General features: G+C 56.9%; 1 pseudogene; it reads left to right on the forward strand.

Moving 5' to 3' along the window:
- LOC148218112 (uncharacterized) overlaps window positions 1-20,839 on the forward strand; it is a 135,543-nt pseudogene that overhangs the window by 101,590 nt on the left and 13,114 nt on the right.

Consider the following 20,839-nt stretch of genomic DNA (forward strand, 5'->3'; position numbering starts at 1 on the left):
CTTTCCCTTCTTCTTGTCCTGCCGTGATTTGGTTGGTAATAAATTTCCTCTTTGTGCCCAGGCAGGGTCTGTGATGCACATTTTGCTGTTTGGTATGGGATGCTTCCCCTTTTTACACCATCCCAGGAACTCTGGGTTAAACTTTCTCCCCACTGTTGCAGCTGGAGAGGCAGGATCAGAGTGGCTTTGGTGGGTGCCTGGCATCGGGCCAGCATCACTCAGGCCATGGGCACCCCTGAGATCCCAGTGTGGTGATGCATTCCCCCACTCCTAGAGAAAGTGCTGACCCAAACTGAGGCCAGGATGAAACATGGTTATGACTGGAGCCCACTCTCTTGTGACCCTGTCAGCAGAAATCCAAAAGGAGACCTTTGAGCTCTCCTGGGCCACCGTGTGCTGTGACCAGCAGTCTCCCTCTGAGGGGCCTCTCAGGGCCAGCAAACCCTCGGCTTTGCTGTGCCTGGAGGATCGCTGAAACACGACGTGTCCTGGGCCCATACCCTCACTGCTCAAGGCCCCATCCTTCGGCCAGTGGGAGATGCAAAAACATCTCAAGGGAGGATTTCACTGAGCTCTGGGGGGAATTGCCTGCACTAACTGTTCCTGTCTGTGTGTGCCCCTGCACATATGCTATAGCACATCTGGGAGAAATACAGCTTTCCTAGATGTGGAAGTACCTTGGATATCTAAGTTAGGCCTGTAAGCAAGGTTCAGTTATAGTTATGAACATACTTAAATGCTGTTAAATGCTAAGTGTTTTGCTAAGTTCTTAAATGTAAGTCATAAGTGTTGTTATTGTATTAAGTTGCTAAGTACAACTTGGAAGTTACAGCTGTAAGTTAGGTTAAATGCTGTTAAGTGTTATTGCTCTGTGGAATTGTTAATGTTAAGTTCTAAGTTAAGTTAGGTATAAGTTTGGTGTTGTTCGTCTGTTGAATTGCTAGGCCTAAGGTATAAGTTAAGTTACAAATTAAGGTAGAAGTTCAAATGTTTTTAGGCCGTGTTCCTTTTAATCCCTGCATGCACCTAAACACACCACACACCCACCCACACTCCCCTAGAGAGTTCCCAGTTAATTTCTGTTCTGATTGCATGGATTTTATTTGGTGTTGTTCTTGCCTTGTTGTGCCTCACCTGTCCTGTAGGCAGTAGAATGAATTTTGCCAACAAACTTATTGTACTTTGTTGCTTAATATTAAATCTGACTTTTGCTCATGCATTTGTCACCGATTTTTAAGCGATCTCAAACGCTCTCATTCATGACAGCACCACAATGTCCCGCATCACCGAGGGCCCTGACACACGCCCGTGTCACAAAGGGCCACCCCCGGCACCCAAGAGCAGAGGGACAGCCTGGAAGCGGCCCGGAGCAGCCCCGGCCTCGTGGCCTTGTAGCCCCTGGCGTGGCCAGAGCCCTGGGAGGCTTTGGGGTCCCCACGTTGGTGTCCCAGGGGTTCCCCGTCTCCAGGCTCATCCCTTCTCCAGGCTCATCCTTTCTCCAGGCTCCCCTCACTCCCGGCTCTCGGGGTCCCCCCTCTCCAGGCCCCCATTTCAGGCTCCGGCACTCCCGGGGCTCTCCCCTTTTCGCTTTCCCCCCCTCAAGGCTGCTCCCCTCGCCCTGCCAGTCCCGGGCGATCGCCACGGGGCTCCGGGGACCTCCATCCCCCACCCACCGCCGGGGCTCTGTCTGCAGCCGCCACCCAGACATCCCCAAAAAACCACCCGGGGACCCCACAGGATCCCCCAAAAGGGGATTTCGGGACAGCTCTGGAGCCCTGCGAGATGCAAACATCGCTCCGCCCGCCGTCTCCCGAAATACACGAACAGGGAGACCCAAAGATACTTCGGGTGAGCTCCAAATATCCCTCTCCCTCTCAAAAAATCCCTGCCAGGACCGCCCAAGATATTGGGGGCGAGGTCCCCCTCCCGGGTCACCTACACAATACGGGGGGGCCGATACTGCGGGCGCGAAGGGGCTGCAGATGCAGAGAGCGATGGACGCACGGGCTGCCGCCTCTCGCTGCTCCTCCTCCTCTTCTTGCTCCTCCTCTACCCCTCCTCTTCCTCCTGCTCCTCCTCCTCCTTCTCCTGCTCTTTCTCCTCCATCTCTCGGCTGCCGGCGAGGAGCTCTCTCGGGTGAGCGGGGCTGGAACGGGAGCGGTGGGAAAGGGGTGGGAGAGGGGGTATAAAGGGAGATGGGAGAGCGGGAAGAGGGTTCCCAGGGAGGGTGTCCACGTTAAGCCCAGGACCCCCAATCCCCTCCGTGTCCTGCCAGCCCCTCCCGGCGCTGTGGGGTCCGGGCCGTGCCCCAGTGCCGGCTCAGGGGGTGCTCCAGGCTGACGTGCTCCACCTGGAGCTGGAGCTGACCCCGTGCCGGGGGGGTTTCCAGCAGCACCAGGAGCTGGTAGAAATCCAGTCCCCACTGGGGACCAGGTCGGTGGCCACCACGTGGCCCGAGAGCTCCTGGTGGCCCTGGAACCAGCTCAGCTGGATGTCGGCAGGGTAGAAATCCATCAGGGAGCAGAGCAGGCAGCCGGGGCCGGGCTGGGAGCTCGAGGGAAGCAGCGAGATGGACACACTGGGATGGGCAGGGGGCCCCTCCAGTGCGGATCTGCCCCCCCATCCAAGCCGCAGATAATCGCTCCAGGGATCGAGTGCTAAGGGACAGGGAACCACCTTTCTTCCATCCCAAATCCACCTTTCCCTCCCCTCTCCCCCCCTTTCTCATCATTCCCCAAATCTACTGACCCCTCGCGACTCAATGTGGGTTTCCCAGCCCCCTCCCCAATCTTTGGGCATCCCAGCTCCCTCTTTTCCCCCATCCTTTGGCCCATTCCCAATCATCACTCCAACATCAAACCCCCTAACCCTTGCTTGCTTTTGGGGGTTCCAGGCCTCTCCTGCTCAATCTCGGGTTCCCAACCCCCTCTTTCACTCTTTTTGGACAACTCCTGACAGCTTTTTTCTGGGAGGAATCCCTGATTTTCAGTATTTTTGGGGTGTAGTTTCAAAGCGGACAGCTCCAGGTCGCTCCTGCTACCTCTGGGGATCCAACCCCCTTTTCCCCAATTCAAGCACCTCTCGAAAGCCCATCAGGGGACTCACATATTCTCTCCTTCCTCTCTCCCCTCCCCCCTCCCGCTGATTTTATTTTTCGGTCTCTTTTTAAAACAAGATTCTATTAAATATTACAGGGCTTCTTGTTTTGCCAAATGCAGCCTAAAGGAGAACAGTGAACATTACAAATTCCATACCAAAATTTTGCCATCACTAACAGCCACTCATAAACATAAACAAAAAATCCCCAAAGGAATAAAGATTTTTTCTGCTTATTCCCCTAAGACTAAAATGTGTTTCCCACACCCTTGGCCCAATCTTAACTGAAAATATAAAAGTAGGATTATTAAGAAAAAACATTCTAATGGTGTAATCTTGTCACCAAAACTGCGGGAGGACCCAAAACTCTTCAACACCATTTCTACTGTTAGAGAATCAAGGCATTACTTGATTCTGGCCAGGATGTGCAACAGAAATAATTTCAGCCACACATAGCCCGGGTGTGCAGAGAAAATCATTCCATGATACGTGAGTTTTACTAGATTTTCCCTTAACTTTTTACAGTCCAAAACCTATAAAAATCCATTGGTTTTATGTTCATTGCTTCCTAGTTGTGCACTTCTAAGTATTTAATTTCCTATCGGCCCCGGATTTCTTCCCCTCTATATTAATTAGATCCGCACCCCTGGATTTCCTTCTCAGCCTTTTGCAGACCAGGCATCTCCAACTATGCCAGGGGCAGTGTCTGGGGTGGGTGTTCCTTGATGTTTGCTGATGGGCCTTAATGGTCGTTATCTTTGTGAGTATCTTTTGGGCTATTCCCAGTCTGTTGAGATGTTAAACTCATCTCTGTTTAGTAGTGGAAAATTCCTTAGAAATCTCTTTCAAATTCGTTTCCCCAATGCAAAGGCACATGAAGCCTGAGTATAGAAATAGATTTTTAAAATTACACTCGTTATATTTTCCGACCATGGAATCCCCGGCAGCCCAGTGTGTGAGTGTAACTGAGGGGCAGAGTGGAATTGTGCCGTTGTCTTCCCCAGCAGCTGTGGCAGTGCAGGCACAGAAAGCAGCGAAGCTCCAGCAGTGGCAGCAAGGATTGGCCCCAGTGTGTGGAGATGCCAAAGGAGGGTGCCCAGGCAGAGGATTTCAGCAGAGGATCTGTGGGCAGGCCCAGGGGCTTGGCCCGATGTGGAGCCCTGGCTGCTGCTGCGTTGCCTTCAGTGCAGGGTCAGTGGTGCCCTCCCATGCTGCTCCTGCAGCCGGGAATTCCAAATTCCTTTGGCATGGCCCTATGTAACATCCACATCCCATTCCAATTTCTTTTCTGACTCGGGTAGAGCCATGGCTGTGGCGTCAATCACTTTGTTTTTTCATTTTCTCAAGTTTTGTTCTTTTTCTTATGTCCATACCATAATACTAGGGCTGTCTGGGGTTAAAAAGTCGTACAATGTTCTGGATGGAACAGAGAATCCTCAATGCAGGTTCTGCAAATCCCTGTTAATCCTCAGAATTGTCCCAGCTGCTTTTTAGTGCTGGGTAATATTGCTTCTGAGATTCCCTGGTCCCTCCCTGGGTTAATCCACCACAAACCTTGAGTCAAAATATGTCCCAAATCTTTTACTTTTTTCTCCACCATTTGCGCTGTTTTTTCAAATAATAAAAAAAATTTTTTAGCCTGAACATTCAGCCATTTCACAGAGGCTTCTTCTGCCACTTCTTGTCCTCCTGATTGGGGAAAGTCATCCACATCCTGCATTAACCCAATCCCTGGGGTGGGGTAAATTTTTGTGATATTTTCTGCAAGATTTGCCCCAATAAGGCTGGTGCTTCCCTGCATCCCTGCAGAAGGACCGTCCATGTCTTTTCCATTTTCCCTTCTACCTCTTGTTCCCACTCAAAGGCAAAATCCAGTTTACCATCCTGTGTGAGTGGGCATCCCCAGAAAGCATCTTTGCCATCAAGGACTGAATGGTGTCAGTGTGAGGAGGGCACCTGGTTCAAGATGGTGTAAGGATGTGAGAGCCCCTGGGTGCTGGGGCCCCCTTGGGCCCTGGGGTTCATCCCTCAGGGGCTGTAGAAACTCTGCCATGGCCTTTGCCTTCCCCTTGGCCTTTTCCTCCTCCCTTCTTGCATTCCCCTGCTGTGCCTTTGTGACCAAGTGCTCCAGGGGCTTCTTCTGCCCCTCCTGCAGCCCCCTCAGTGCCTGGGGGTGCTCATCCTCTGACAGCTGCTGAGCTTTCTGCTAAATCATTCCTTTCTGCACTGACCCAAACAAAATGCTTAAAAGCTGATCTCGATGCTTGCACGTCCAATCCCCATTTCCCAGCTGTTCCTTTGTCCTGCTGCTCCTTGTGCTGTGGCTGCCGTGGCCAGCCCGTATCCCAGAGCCGGTGCCTGTCCTGCCGCAGTGTCCAAACGCGGCCCCCCCGGCGGGCAGGGCCGGCAGCTCCACGGGGCCGGGCAGCGGCCGGGGCGTCCCGCAGCCTCCTGGGGGCCGGGGGCCACTGCCGGGCCTGCAATTGCCGGGGGGTGCTGGGCTCAGGCAGCGCCCGGCGCTGAGCCCCGGCTGCCCCACAGCCCCGGCCCGGCCCCGCAGCTCCCCACAGGCCCCCAGCCCGTGCTCCCGGTGCCGCCCCTCTGCGCCCGCTCCTGCCGCTGCCCAGCACAGAGAAACCCCCTGCAATCCTGACCTCCTTGTGTGCCTGTCCTGGCAACCGGGGATACAAAGGATCTGCAGCAGCTGGCAACTTCTGAGGATGAGAGCTTGCTGAAAAACATCCCCATCCTCAGAATTTTTCTCTTCCTCCTCTTTTCCATCACCCTTTTTCTTCCCACGTAGATTGCTCCTGCTGCATCTTGACTGAACCATATTCCTGCACACTCCCCTTCACCCAATCCCTTACTAGCACAGCGACACCTTCCATCCCTTCTCGACTTTCCTTAATGCCTCCCAGGGTGTCCATGTCTTTGATTACCTCTGGGAGAATGTGCAAACTCCCTCAACATATTCCGAAGGGACGCTTCAGAGATATTTTGGGATCATCATCCCTTTTGCTGGGATCCCTTCCTGGCCTTCCCTTCCTACCTTCCACGGGTGCCCTGCCATGTTTAGTCCCCGAAGATCCCACTGTAGTCCCTGCTGAGATTTTCAGTGCTCTCTGGCTGCCGACTCTTCCCAGCCCCCCTGATCTGTCACTCGTCTGTCTCCTGGCCCCAGCGCCCCCCTGGATGGGAATTTGGGGAGGTGGGAGGGGGGGAGCGCCAAGGCCGGGCCCCCCCGCGCTGTGGTGGCGGCAGCGGCTGCAGTGGGGAGCGAGTGCGGGCGGGAGCGGCCGAGAGCCCAGCGCTGCCCCAGCCCGAGCTGCCCCAGCTCCATCGCTGCCCCTGCGCTGGGATGCTGTGGGTTTGGGGGGAAGAGGGAGCCGGCAGTGGGTGCTGGGCCTGGGGGCAGCAGGAGAAGGGAAGGAGAAGCAGGGTTGAAGAACCAAATGGTCAAAAGATATACGTGGGAGGAGAAGGTGAGATTCTGCGGGAGGAAGAGGAATAGTAGGAGGAACAGGGATGTGAGAAAGAGTAGGGACACAGGAGGAGGAGGAGCAGAATCAGTAAACACCACAAGGTTCCAGCCCTTCCTTTATCTGCAGCCTCCCCCAGCCCCCGGCGCGTTGTCTCCCCACATGCAGCCGGTGACTGGGGAGGGGATCCACGATTTTCACAGGGGTGAATCTTGGTGTTGCTGATCTGTATTTGGCTAAAAATTACTGTTTTGGTTTTTTACAGGGACTGAATCTTTATCTTTGGAGGGGATGTTTGCAGAACCTTGATGTTTGGGGGATTATTTAACTGGGTTTTGGTGTTTAAAGGAGTTTTGGGTTGAAGCTGGATGTTCTGGAGGTTCTTACACATAGAAGATGCCCAATACCTTTCAGAGATGAACTTGGGTAAGGAGGAACCCCCAACCTAAAGCACTCTCCTCTTTTTTTTCCTCTCAAACCACGATTTTTCATTCCAAAGGCGTGGGCGCATGGAGGAGGAGAACAAGTCCCAGAGATCCCTCATGAGGAGGGGCTGCAAACCCAGCCCAGGGAGCTGCGAGGAGGAAAGACCCTCCCTGAGCCGGGAAGGCGGCCGGAGATCCAGGCAGAGCTCAGAGCTGGTGGAGAAGCCTCCTGGAGGGGAGAAGCCCCACAAGTGCTTGGAATGTGGGAAGGGTTTCAGCTACAGCTCCAAACTGATCCGGCACCAGGTGATCCACACTGGGGAAAAGCCCTACGAGTGTGGGGAGTGCGGGAAGGGATTCAGAGATAGCTCCAAACTGATCCAACACCAGAGAATCCACACTGGGGAAAAGCCCTATGAGTGTGGGATATGTGGGAAGAGTTTCAGCGACAGCTCTGGCCTGATCCGGCATCGGGTGATCCACACTGGGGAACGGCCCTATGAGTGTGGGGAATGTGGGAAGAGCTTTCGGTGGAGCTCCTCCCTGAAGGACCACCAGCGCATCCACACTGGGGAGAGGCCGTATGAGTGTCCTGAGTGTGGGAAGAGGTTTCAGACCAGATCCAGTCTCCTCCTGCATGAGAAGATACACGCAGAAGAAAGGCCATTCCGCTGCCCCGACTGCGGGAAGGGCTTCAAGCAGAATGGCAACCTCACTGTCCACCGGCGCATCCACACTGGGGAGAGGCCCTACGAGTGTCCTGAGTGTGGGAAGAGCTTCTCACAGAGCTGTACCTTGACCCGACACCAACGGAGTCACCACTAAGGGAAGCCCTGTGAGTGTCCCGAGTGTGGGAAGAGCTTCGTGCTCTGCTCCAGCTCCATCCCCCATGGGAGGATCGGTGTTGGATGATCCCCAGTGACCCCCGTTGGGCAGAGCCCTGGTGATCCGTGGTCCTGGTGATCTCCGTGGGGTGGGGGGAAGGCGTTGAAGAAATTTCTCTCCCTTCTCCTTGTCCCTCTGTGATTTGGTTGTAATAAATTCCCTCGCTGTGCCCAGGCTGGCTCTGTTGTTCCCGTGCCTGTGCTCGGGGCGGGATCTCTCCTGTTCCTTCTCTCAACTGCCGGGCCTCTCCTCAGCCAATCAGAGAATGCGATGAAGAAGATCCAGCCAATCAGAGAGAGCGGCTGTGATGACTCACCGGTTGCCGGGCAGACCCGCAGCACCCAGTGTTCCCCACCTGGACCCCACCCTCCCCCCCAGTCACGATCCCCCCGCGGGGTCCCCCCAAGTCCCTCCCCAGTCCCGCCCCACAATAAACGAAACTGGGTCTAACTGGGAAGCTTTATTGGGGAGGGGGGATATGCACCCCGGGACCCCCCCCCCCCCCACACCTTCTTGCACAGGTAGAAGCCGAGCCCCAACGCCAGGAAGATGAAACCCAACACGGAGCCCCCGATCCCCATCAGCACCTTGCTGCGGGCGGTGTCTGGCGGCATCTCTGGGGGTCCACAGGCGTCAAGACCTCCCAAAATCTCTCACTGACACCCCAAGCTACTCCAATCACCCTCCCAGTCACCTCTAGCCCACCCAGGACTCCTTGAATCCTCCTCCCAATCTCTTCCCGGCCTCCCCAGGACCCACCAACGCTCCTCCTGTCCCTCTCACGATCCCATAACCCCCTCTCAGTTGCCCCCCACCAGCCCAGGACCCCCAAACCTTCTCCCAGTCCCTGCCCGGTCTCACCAGGACTCACCAGGACTCCTCCCAGTCTCTTCCCATCACAGCCAACCTTATTCCAACCCTTGCTTTCCAGATCCAGATCTTTCTCTATCCCCTCCAGGTTCACTCAAACCCCACCCTGTTCCCCCCAGCTGATCCCAGTGTGTCCCTACTCTGTCCCAGTGCCCCCCAGTGTGTCCATCTCACTGTGGCCCTCGAGCTCCCAGCCCGGCCCCAGCTGCCTGCTCTGCTCCATGGATTTCTACCCTGCTGAGATCCAGGTGAGGTTCTTCCAGGGCCAGCAGGAGCTCTCAGGGCATGTGGTGGCCACCAGGACCAGGTCCCCAACACGAGAGGGCTGCTGTGGAGAGGGACTGGGAATGAAATTGGAGAGAGTGGGGGAACACTGGGAGAGAGTGGATTGGATTGGGGCAATGGGAAAGAGAGTGGAGGTTTGGGATTGGAATGAAAAGGACTTGGAAAGGACTGGGAGGAACTGGGGGGTCATTGGGGGAGAAGGGAGAGATTTCGAAGGGCACTGGGAGGGCACTGGGAGAGAGGATGGAGGTTTGGGAGTGGAGTTAGAAGGACTGGGAGTGGACTGGGAATGGAATGGCTGTGGACTGAGAGGAATTGGGAGAGCCACTGGAGTCACTTGGGATGAGGGGGCAGGAAGCCCCGGGGATGGGCACAAGAAGGGCTGACGTGTCTCGGGTGATTCCCAGGCAGGTTCTGAGGGGCTCCAGGGTCATTCCCAGGGCAGGGCCCGAGGGGACACGCTCTGCCCCACGCTCACCTCTGCGCTCCACGAGGAACGGGCTGGACAACTCGTAGTTGTGCCGGCAGTGCCTGTCCACCGCAGCCCGTCTGTACTCCATCCATTGCGGGTCGCTGTTCCAGTGCCTGGCAGCCTTGTCCCCAAAGGAGGTGTCCCCACGTGCAGCCCCACATCGCTGCCCAAGTGCAGGAACTGCTCCCGCTTGGAGATGTTCCTCTCCACGAACCTCAGCCGGTCGGTGCCGTGAATGAAGTGACACTCGGACTAAACCATCTCCTGGAACAGCGCTGTGTGTGCAGGACACAGGTCCGGGGGTGTCCCCCCAGCAGCCCCCCAGCAGCCCACAGTAGCCAAGAGCTCCGGGCCCCCGCCACACGCCCCATGGCCAGCGCCGGGCAGGGTCTGACACCTCCCCCTGTTGGAACCCTGGAAACTGAGGGGTTTGGGCTTTCTCTGCTGACAGACATTGACCTCCAGGAAAACACTGCTTTTTACCAGAGGCCATGAAGAAGCTTTCCAGAATTGTGTGATAGAACTGGAATCACTGGTGTGTAGTTTGAATAGAAGTGTGTAATGTCCCATGGTGGAAAATTTAGAATTTGTGGGTTTAGAATATATTAATATATATAAAACAAGATGGAGGTTTTAGGGTGTAGTTTTCTTTCTTTTTCACCTTCTTCACGGGTATAGGTGGTACTTTTGTAATTGGATAGAAAATTCCACATTGCAGGTCACGGGTGATTGGTTCTTGGGCTATTATGGTGTCTTTTTTAAATTGGACTCATTGGCCCTTAAAAACCCTTGTAGAGAGAGATATGTGTCCATTTTTAGCCTGTTAGCTAGAAGTGCTGTTGAACTCACTGTAATATAGATAAGAATTAATAAACATCTGAGTCGGAACACGAAATTCCGTCTCTCGAGCATTTAATCCTCACTCTGGGAGAATAAAAAAGAAGATAATACACGATACCCCCTCTCCCCAAATTCTCCTGGCGTGGGGCGCTGGGGGCGGGGCGCGGGTGGAGTCCAGGTGAGGAGCTCTGGGCGCTCTGGGACTGCCTGAGGAGTCATCAGCGCCGCGCGCTCTGATTGGCTCAATTATTTTGGTGCCTTCTCTGATTGGCTGAGGAGAGGCCCGGGAGTTGAGAGGAGGACCGGGAGAGATCCTGCCCCAGGCTAGCGGTGGAAGAACATCCAATTAACAAGGCATGCAGATCATTTCCCAGCGGTGCCCACACTCCTGTAGGAACTAAATGCACCGAGGATCTCACGAGGGTCACCAACTCTCTGGCGGCCAAATCCAGCCCTGCGCTCCCTGCGGGTGCGGGCACTCTGGGAAGGGCTCAGCTGCGGGTCAGATGGCCGGAGAGTGGCTTGGTGGTCACCTCGTGTGTGAGGCAGTGATGGGCTGGGGAGATGCGTGGACACTGCACATAATCACTTCCAAGCAAAAATCATTCCAGGAAGGAGTAACAGCTTCTGACAGAGACCAAGTGTTGCCACCAGGTGCTCCTGCCAACAGCCGCCTGCAGAAAGGAGCACACACACCAATGCACGTGGGCTTTGGCTGTCCTCTGGCAGAGAAGTCCCCAGGGGACACAGGTCTCTGTGGCAGGAGCAGGCACCAGCATTGGCAGGCCTTGGGGGCGGCAGGTCTCCTTTGGCAGGGACTCTGCCACACCTGCTGATTTCACTGCTCCCAGGACTCAGAGCAGCATTCGTGCCCTGGGCCATACGTCCCGTGTCTGTGTCACACTCCTGTGTGTGTGACGGCCACCCAGCACCGGGTCTTGTCCCAGAGCGGCCCTGGCAGCTGCTGTGGAAGGCCCCGATGCCCTTCCTGCTGCACCTGCATCGGCAACCGTGGGGGCTCCTTCTGCTGCCCTGAGCAGGCAGAGCAGAGGAGCATCTGCTTGTTGTTTGAGCCATTCCTAAAATTCCTGTTGGGCTGTCCTCGAACCTTGGGGGAACGTCTTCCTTGCAAGCTGGGCCACTTTGGGGGGGGGGGGTGGGGGTGTCCCCAGGGCACGTGGAGGTGTGTCCTAGGGCTCTTTGTGACACAGTGCACCGTGGTCACCGTGCAATAGGAAAGGGACAGAGCGTACAAGGGTGACCCTTTGTGACACATCGTGACATAGGTGCTGGCGGTGACACGGCCACACCACAGTGCTCGGTGCACTCGTCGGGACAGGACGGAGAGAGCGGTGCTGTGAGGAGCCCCCACACAGCCAGCTTGTTCCTTACTGACCCAGAACTTTTCCAAAGCGTTTCCTCTGCAGGTGACCTCGAGGACAGACTGCAGGACACGGTGTCCTGTAGCCTTCCCAAGGCTTCTCTGTTGCAGGTGCCCACAAAGCACAACTGCAGCACTTGCTCATCTGGAGCTTTTCCAAGACATCTCTCCTGCAAGCAGTCCCAACTCCATACAGTGACATGGAGCAGACACCACCCAGAGTGCCCAAGCTGGCCTGGGTGAAGGAGGAGGAGGAGGCTGCAGCTCCCTCAGCACAGCAGCCTGAAGAGCTGGAGCAGATCCAGCTGCTGCAGGAGAGTGAGTAGCAGAGCTGGGCCACAGGGGCTGGTGCCTGCAGCCAGCTTAGCCCCATCCCATCCCATCCCATCCCATCCCATCCCATCCCATCCCATCCCATCCCATCCCATCCCATCCCATCCCATCCCATCCCATCCCACATGCCCATGGATAGGACAGAAGAGGAGCTGGGGCTGAAGCCCCAGGCAGCCACACCCCATCCCTGGAGCATCCCAGGGCTGTCCCTGCCTGGGAATGCAGGGCTGGCCTGTGTTCTCCGGCCTCTCCCACAGCCCCTCAGCCCTGGCTGCGCTCGCTCTTTGCCAGGTGCCGCCATGGACCCAACACAAGAGCAGGACCCTGCCCGTGGCCGCTTCCGCAGAACAGCGCAGGTACTGCAGCCATCCCCACCTGGGCTGGGCCTGCTGTCACTGCTCAGCCCAGCACCGAGCTTGGAGCACTCCATGGATTCTCCCTCTCTTCCTGCCCTTCTCCTGCAGATGATCTATGAATTCATCATGTGCATTTGGCGGGAAGAGACCACCGGTGTGGGCACTGGGCTCTTGGCAAACTTTCCCCTCTTCACTGCTGAGACCGGGGCTGCCATGCTGGATTTGCTTGTGGAGAAGGGTGTCTCCAATCCAAAGCAAGTAAGCAGCCTGTGGCCAGGATTTGTGTGGTGCCTCAAGCCAGCTCTGCTGGGTTCCTTCAGTCTTTGAGGCCCAGACCAATAGGGTGGGAAGGGCAGCACTTCTCAGGGGAAGCTGGGGAACCTGCTGCTCGGGCAGGTGTCCAAGTCTCCCCGGGCCTTCTGCAGGTGCCAGCCATGGTGAGGTACATCCACAAGTGGCTCACGGCCAATGAGTCTGCTGGGCACAGGCTGGACAAGGCCCTTCTGGAGCTGACCAGGGAATACCCCTGCGATGTGCTGATGACTCTCTTGCGCTGGGCCCCATCGGGTGACAGGTACGGCAGCCCCACCTGCCTTGAGGGTTTAGGGTTCCCCGGCCCGTTACCCTGTAGAGCCTGTCCCTGGTGACTGCCAGACAGGGGGACAGTTCCAGGAGCCTCTGGCTCCTCCGTTTGCCAGTGCTGCCATGTCAGCCCCTGAGCGTGCTGCCACGCTCCCTCCCTGCCCCTCAAGATGCCTGCACCCCCGTGGGCTGGCTGGGTGCTGCCAGCGAGGGCCGGTGGGCAGAGGCAGGGCTGACGGCCAGCGCGGGCCCCTGCAGCAGCCCAGGCCACAGTGCTGTGGCCCAGACCCCCCTGACACAGAGCTCTGACCCCACAGAGCTGCTACGGCCATGTGGGGAGTGATCATGTCCTCCACTGGGACTGCGGAGCCGGCGCTGCAGATACTCCTCAATGTGCTGAACGCCTGGCCAGTGGACAGTGTGTACACCTCCGATGGGGACAGCACAGGAGTCTTTGCCCTGGCTGTGAGTTCCTGCAACTGACCTTGGCTTGCCCCTAGGCCACCTCTCCAGCAGCTAGCTCTCTGTCCTCCCCCCAGCTGCATCTCTCTGCCTCAGGCACTGGGCTGAAACCTGCCTTAGGGGCAAGGTTCAGGGGCACCAGGCTGGGCCCCCCCGCGGTGTCTCCCCCGGCCTCTCCCTGGCATGCTCGGGCCCTGCCACACGGATGTCTTGGCACTGAGTGTTGTCTCTGGGTGGTTCATTTTTTGCAGGCAACCGTGACGCTGTGGAGGGTCTTCAACCTGACCTGGTGTCCACCCATAGTGTTGGAGTATTTTCCCCGTCTCTTTCTGTGTCTGCTCTTCCAAGTTTACATCAGCGCACTGGATACGCCAGAGGAGGTTGATACCTTCTGGAAGGGGTGCCAGGAGCAACTGGGCCTTGCCACCAACCCCCAAAGGTGCTCCATCCCAGTCCTCCCAGTCTCCCCATCCCTTCCAAGGCAGGAGCCAGGGCTGCCAGCATGACCTGGGCTTTGCTCTGCACACAGGTTTGCGGTGCAGACCCTGAAGGTCCTGCTCTGCCGAGTGCAGTGTGAGCGTGTTGTGGTAGCCATGGAAGGCAAGGCTGGCTGGGACACGCTGCTCTGTACTGACACCCACCACTATGCAGTGGGACTCCTGGCCAGGTGAGACCCCCTTCTCCCTGCTGCCCCCGGCACTTGTGTCCAGGGTGCCCCACACAGTTCCCATGGGCAGGGGTGAGAGGGCTTTGTCACAAAGAGACGGACGAGCAGACTGGAAAAGGCTGGCAGAGGAGGGTGCCCGGGAACAGCCGCCTCACAAAGTGCCCACGGGGTGCTTGGGAAAAGACCAGAGCTCCGTGGGTCACTCCTGGGAGAGCTTTGCCCTCCCGGCTCAGGGGCAATGATGCCTTTTCCCCCCACCAGGGAGATGCGCTGTGTCTCCATGATCTGGTGTTGCAGCTTCATCTCCTGCCTCTTGGAGCTCCTCAGCCAAGACATTTCAGACTGGCAGCTGCCTGCCATGGCGTTCCTTGTGGAGGTGAGCCCCATGGGCAGCACAGCTGAGCTGCCTCCCACCTCTCTGCCCTCTCACAGCCGCAGCTGCCTGGGACGGTGCCCGTGCCCTGTGCTGCTGCCTTGGCTCAGCCCTGTGCAGTTCTGAGCTCCTGCCAGCTGGGCACCCCGGTCACTGCTTTGTGCCTTTCAGGTCCTGGACTTCCTGGACATCAATGAATGGGGTGACAGCGTCCTGGAGATCATGGCAAGGCGCCTGCAGAGCACGTCCAGGGAGATGCGTCGCCTGGTGCTCAGAGGCCTCGTGCAGCTCAGCAAGGACCCCTCGATGGTGAGAAGACAGCAGCGGCTGAAGCTGTGCGGCCAGCGTGGGGCTGGGGAAAGCAGTCCCTTGGGCTTGGCTGGGCTTTGGGAGCTGTGGCAGCTGCTCCCAGCTCTCCTGCGTTGCTGTTCAGTTGCCCGAGTGCTTCAGGACAGCCCTTCGGCCCCTGGGCTCCACGGCAGCAGCAGCAGCAGCGTGGGCTTGCCCTGCCTTGTCTTCCATGCAGAGCATTAGAATGTACAGCCTGACAGAAAGCCTTGTGGACCTGTTGCGGGATGCAGATGAAGACATCGTTGAGATGACCGTCACGGTGCTCAGCTTTCTGCTCTCGCACAGACACCTCGCAATACCCAGCCCCATCGCCCTGCGGCTGGCTGGCACGCTCTGGCCACTGCTGGACAACGTAAGGCTCTGTGCCCCCAGCCACGGCCACTGGGTGCTGTCCCCAAGTGTGGGGCCCCGTGGATTTTTGGGCCTGTGCACAGAGGGGTCTGGAGCAGCTGATGTGGAGGGCTTTTGCTTCCTTTCCAACAGGACAACCGCCATGTGCAGCTGCTCTCCATTCGCCTCTTCCAAGAGGTGATGAGGTTGGTAGCGGCCAAGGGTAAAAAGCCCCTCAAGATGCTTGTGAGCAAGAGCCTGCTGCCACTCTTCTTCAACTGCCACGATGAGAACATGCGTGTGGCAGAGGTGAGGACTCCTGGGCGCTGCTGTCCTCCCTTCCCTGGGCTGCCCACGTGGGCTCTTCTCCAGGCTCCTCTGGCCCCAGGGCAGGAGCTGATGGAGCCCCGAGCTCCATCAAGCCCGCGCATTGCCGGGCCCTCTGCCCCGCTCAGGGCTGTGCGGGCAGGGCAGGCCGAGGCCAAGGGACAGAGCCCGCGCCAACCCTTCCCTCCGTGCCCTGCCGCTCTCTCCAGCTGGCACAGGACAGGAGCCGAGCGGCCGAGCTGCTGCGCCAGGCGCTGCCGTACCTGCGGAGCCCACAGGAGCCCCTGCGAGAGGCGGCCCTCAGGTTTCTTGGTGAGCCACAAGCCCGGCTCCCTCCCCGCCCCGCCGCAGCTCGGCCCCAGCCCCGCCTGCTGCCCCGGCCGCGCCATCCGGGCCGGGGCTCTGGAGCCCCGCCTGCCCTCGGCGCCGCTGCCGCCCTCTCGCAGCCGTGTCCTTGGGCGTCAGGATGCGGCGAGGGCCGGGCCTGAGCCCTGCAGGGGAAGGCGCTGCTGTGGCCGCAGGGCTGGCAGCGCCGCTGCGGGGCAGCTGTGCGGCTGGGGCCGTGACAGGCTCTGTGTTGGCAGGGATGGCCGGGCGGTTCCTGAGAGAGCAGCAGCGAGAGTTGCAGCTCCTGTGCAGGGGTGAGTGAGGCCAGCGGGCTGTCAGCGGGGGCTGGCGCTGGCAGCTGCGTTCCCTGCCCCGGCTGGGAGGGCTCTGCTCCCTGCGCGCACGAGGGGCGGCGTGGGCAGAGCACAGAGACCTTCCAGGGGCCTGCGGGAGGGACATTCGTGGCCAGCGCCTTCCAGCTGATCCTTGCTGTCTCCTGCTTCCTTCAGGCTATGGCAAGAGCTGCCGTGTGGGAGGGATGGGGCAGGAGGGTCTCCCCAGGTCCCTGCAGATGCAGGCTCTGACTGTGGCTCTGTTCTTCTCTCTTCCAGCCCTTCAGGACATGACAGATGACACCAGCCCTGCCATCTCATGCCTGGCTCTTCAGACTCTGTACATCAACAGAGCTGTACAGAGCATTCCCTCCTCCCGACTCCAGCAGATGCGAGATGGATTCCGCCGGCTCTGGAAGTCACGGCCTTCCCTGTGTCGCAGGGGCTGGTTGTCCTGTGTGAGCAGTGTGGAGAACTGATCTGGGAGGCTGCGTCTGCTGGGGCCACCTGAGCCTGCAGGGAACACCTCTGCTCTGCAAGCACTTTGTTTCACTCCACTGTAGGATTAGTAAATTGCTGTTGTCATACACAGAGGTCCAGGAGCTTTCTTTTGGTTCCCAGAGTCTTCAGGCCAATGGGGAAGAGGGCAAAAAGGATGCTTGTGCTCGCCAAGTTGGCCAAGCGTGCGGTGTGGAAGGGAACGTGGCCAAAAGGCCCTTGGCCTTTGGTGGTTCTGTGGAAGCCTTAAGGCTTCTGACAGAGCGGGCGGGCAGAGGCCGGAGCTGCGCCGGGGATCCCTGAGAGACTGGTCCCTGGAGATGGCCAGCACCCCTCTGCCAGCCTGGAAGCGCCATCTGTGTCCTGCCCGTGTGTTGCTGGCTGGATTGCTGAGGGCTCTGAGGTGCCTCTTGATGCGGCTTCTCTGCAGCTCCTTCAGCAGCCAGGCAGGCCTGGAGGGCACGGGACAGTGGGAGGCCATGAAGGGCTGCGGTGCTGCCAAGGCCTGCCCGGAGAAGGCAGTGGGAAGGCGTGAGGGGGATGCGTGTGGCGCTGGGTGGCGGGAGGCTGTGATGGGCCAGGAGGACTTGTGTGGATGGGTTGGTGGGAAGCCCTGAGGAACTGGGTGGCAGAGGCCATAAGCAGCCCCCAGACAGCCACCTTCTTCCTGCCAGCCGGCTGCTCTGGCGCTTCCCCGACGCGTCTCTGGTGCCTGTGGCAGAAGCCCTCGAGGCCTGGCCTCAGCAGGACAGTGGGGACAGCCCCGAGGTGCCCAGGCTGCTTGGCCAGGGACAAGGAGGGACAAGGACCCCAAGCAGGCCCTGCTGGAGCACGGCCACTGGCTGCTGCAGGCGAGGAGCAGTGGGAAGTGGCAGCGCTGGCGATCAGCCCGGGTCCCCAGAGCTGTCCAGGCCACTGTGCTGTGTGGCCAAGACTCCCCTGACACTGAGCTCGGGACCCACAGAGCTGCTGCCACCATGGCAAGAACGATGTCTCCTGGAGCTGGCCTGTGGAGCTCCTGCTGTCAACGTGGCTCTGGACACCAGAGAAAAATGACCAGAATGTGCACTGGAACAGCAGCACCCAGAAGGCTTGTACCTCCTCAGGAAGACATGCACACCAGACAGGATGCCAAAAGAGGGGATGCTGTGTGCACAATTTTTCGTGGCTTGGCAAAGGGTGTAAGGGAAAATGGTCACCATGGTTTTCTCTTGACTTGCCAGAATCACAGCAACGCTTGGCAGCTTCAGCTGCAGCCTGTCCCCCTGACTGACCTCAGCGGCTCTGCTCGAGGGCACACTCGCCTTCCAGAGTCGGCTGTCCCGAGGCAGCAGCGTTGGTGCCATCGTTAGAGACTCTGATGGGACACGAGCCCTTAGCTGCAGCTGCTGACACTCTCCTCCATTCAGGCACCTTTCTAAAAACAGCGTGAGCGTCTACACTGGAAATGGAGACCTTGCTGAGAAAGAAGGAAGAAGCAGCAGATGCTGAAGAAAAGCAGGACTCGTGTGGCTGAGGTTCAGGGATAGAGGGAAGTAAGGACTTTGGTGTCTGCTGAACAGATGGCCCAGGTCATAGGCTCAGGCTCTGCTGAGTGAGGATTCTGCTCTGGTCTTGTTGGAGGCCCTCCCTTATTCCTGGATCAAGTCCTGTGGAGCTGTGGGAACAAGTGTGTTCCGTGCCCATCGAACAGAAGAAAGTGGCAGGATACGTTTGCTCTCAGTGCTTGTCTTGGCTGTTCCTTCATGGGGCTGGCACCATCATCATCAGAGACACAAAACAGGTTGTCTCACCCCAGAGTTATCCCTATCTTGCCCAGGTTCCTTGCAAGTTCACCAGGGAAATTCACTGCGAGTTCCTGTCCATTCCCTTGCCCAGCAGGCACCCAGTTGTGTTTGGACGTGAGCTGCTGGCCACAGCCAGACAAGCAGCAACCTCCAGCATTGGGCATCACGTGCTGGGCTGATGTTTTTACCAGAAAGCAAGAAAAACAGTCAGAAGGACACAAGGAAACTTGAGAGGATCTCCGTAAGAATCTAATTGTGTTGTGAAAGTCAACAGTGGATGGGGTTTTTGTGCTGCAGATAATCACTTCCAAGCAAAAATCATTCCAGGAAGGAGTAACAGCTTCTGACAGAGACCAAGTGTTGCCACCAGGTGCTCCTGCAAACAGCCGCCTGCAGAAAGGAGCACACACACCAATGCACGTGGGCTTTGGCTGTCCTCTGGCAGAGAAGTCCCCAGAGGACACAGGTCTCTGTGGCAGGAACAGGCACCAGCATTGGCAGGCCTTGGGGGCAGCAGGTCTCCTTTGGCAGGGACTCTGCCACACCTGCTGATTTCACTGCTCCCAGGACTCAGAGCAGCATTCGTGCCCTGGGCCATACGTCCTGTGTCTGTGTGTAAGGGTCGGTCCGAAGTTCCCCTCGATTTTGCCTCCCGACTGTCTCAAGGAGACCTCGAGGACCCCACCCAGGCTGACTCTGGACAATGGTTTACTGGCCGGGCCAGGTGGATGCTCGTGACTGTGTGCTGGTGTATTGTGTTCACTGGACTGTGCTGCTGTGGCACCAACCAGAGACTGTGTTGTACCAACTGAGGACTGCTTGTCCGTACCTGTCTCCTGCAGCACCACACAATGGTCCATAAATCTTCCCACCTTTTGGCCAGAAGCCACTCGCTTTGGAGAAGGACTATAAAAGAGCGACCCTCTGGAGAAGACCCTTTGAGATCTCTCCACTGATGAAGACCCCTGAGATCTCCCCACGGACGAGGACTCGTCTATCGGATGACCCGTGAGGACACCCGTCTCGTCTGTTGGTAGCTATTCTCCCATCCCTTCCTTTCCTTCCCCTTTCCCTATCCTATACCTCTCCCCTTTACCGTAACTGAATTGTTGGCATTTGATGAAATGCATTGCTGTTGTTGATTAAACTGATTTTCTGCAGTTGAATAAACTGCATTTTGCCTGTTTGCACCTTTGAGATCAAAAGAACCATCACAACCCCCGCTCTGCATTAATAGCGGATCGTGACATTAAATTGGCGTCACGGACAGGATTTTCTGGCAGACAGAAGGGATGCAAGGTTGTCTGTAGTCTGTATCAGGGGAAGGAAGACTTACTCCAGCCGCACCTAGCTGGCCACCTTGGATGGGTGAGCCTGTCTAGAAAGCAAGGGGGGTTTTTCTGATTTCCCACAGACTGCAGACACCTTGGTGTGGAGCATCCCCAGACTCGCTTGAGGGTTCTGTCGTCAGAATTTCACAAAAGATCTACTGGTGCAAAAGGCGGGACACTGTTGTTGTTGTTGTTGTTTTATGATGTTTGACTACTTGGTGCAGTGAAGAGACAACCTGGTGTTTTGTAACTAAGGAGTGCCTCCCAAGTAGTTTGGTCTCTTCACCCACACAGGGAAGCGAAGGGGGGCACACAGCGAAGCTGTTTCGTTGTGTGTGGTAACTTAAGCAATAGACCTCCCTGTTGTGGTTTTTACTTATCCCTTCACAAAATGACTGAGAATTCCACTGTAACAGATAAAGCTGCATTCTATGCTCTATTAGCTAAGTATAGCGCCAGACAGTCCCAAGGTGGGGAGGAATGGGCGAACAATAATTGGTTTAATCTGGAGAATATGATTGATAGAATATATTCTCTGCAACATGAGTCAAAGTTCAAACTGGGCAAAGATAAAACCATACTCTGCTCGGTTTTAGGAGCTTGTCTTACGGCAGCTATAGAAACTCGCTCTGAGCACAGAAATGAGGAAAGAACAATTATAGACTCTCTACAAAATCTTGTTCAAATTTTGCAAAAACAATTAGATCAAGAAAGGAATGAGAACCATTTGTTGCGAGATGAAAATAATTTGTTAAAAGCTGCCTTAAGAGAAGAATGGGACGAAAATTCAAAGCATGCTGATTCACCAAAAGGAACACAGGAGAAGGAAGCTATTCACATTAATCCAATGTACTCTCCAAAAGACCCAATTTTGATGAAAAATTGTGGGGAACACTGCTGCTCCAACTTGAAACCTGTGATTAAAATAGAATATGATTATATCAGTGATGCACCCCCCGAGCAACCTTCTCCACAGGTTCTGGGCAGTGTACCAGAGCAAACTTCTCCACAAGTTCTGAACAACGCACCAAATCAATCTCCTGCACAGGC

This window comes from Sturnus vulgaris, unplaced genomic scaffold (genome assembly GCF_052056855.1).
Source record: "Sturnus vulgaris isolate bStuVul1 unplaced genomic scaffold, bStuVul1.hap1 Scaffold_195, whole genome shotgun sequence".
NCBI lineage: Eukaryota > Metazoa > Chordata > Aves > Passeriformes > Sturnidae > Sturnus > Sturnus vulgaris.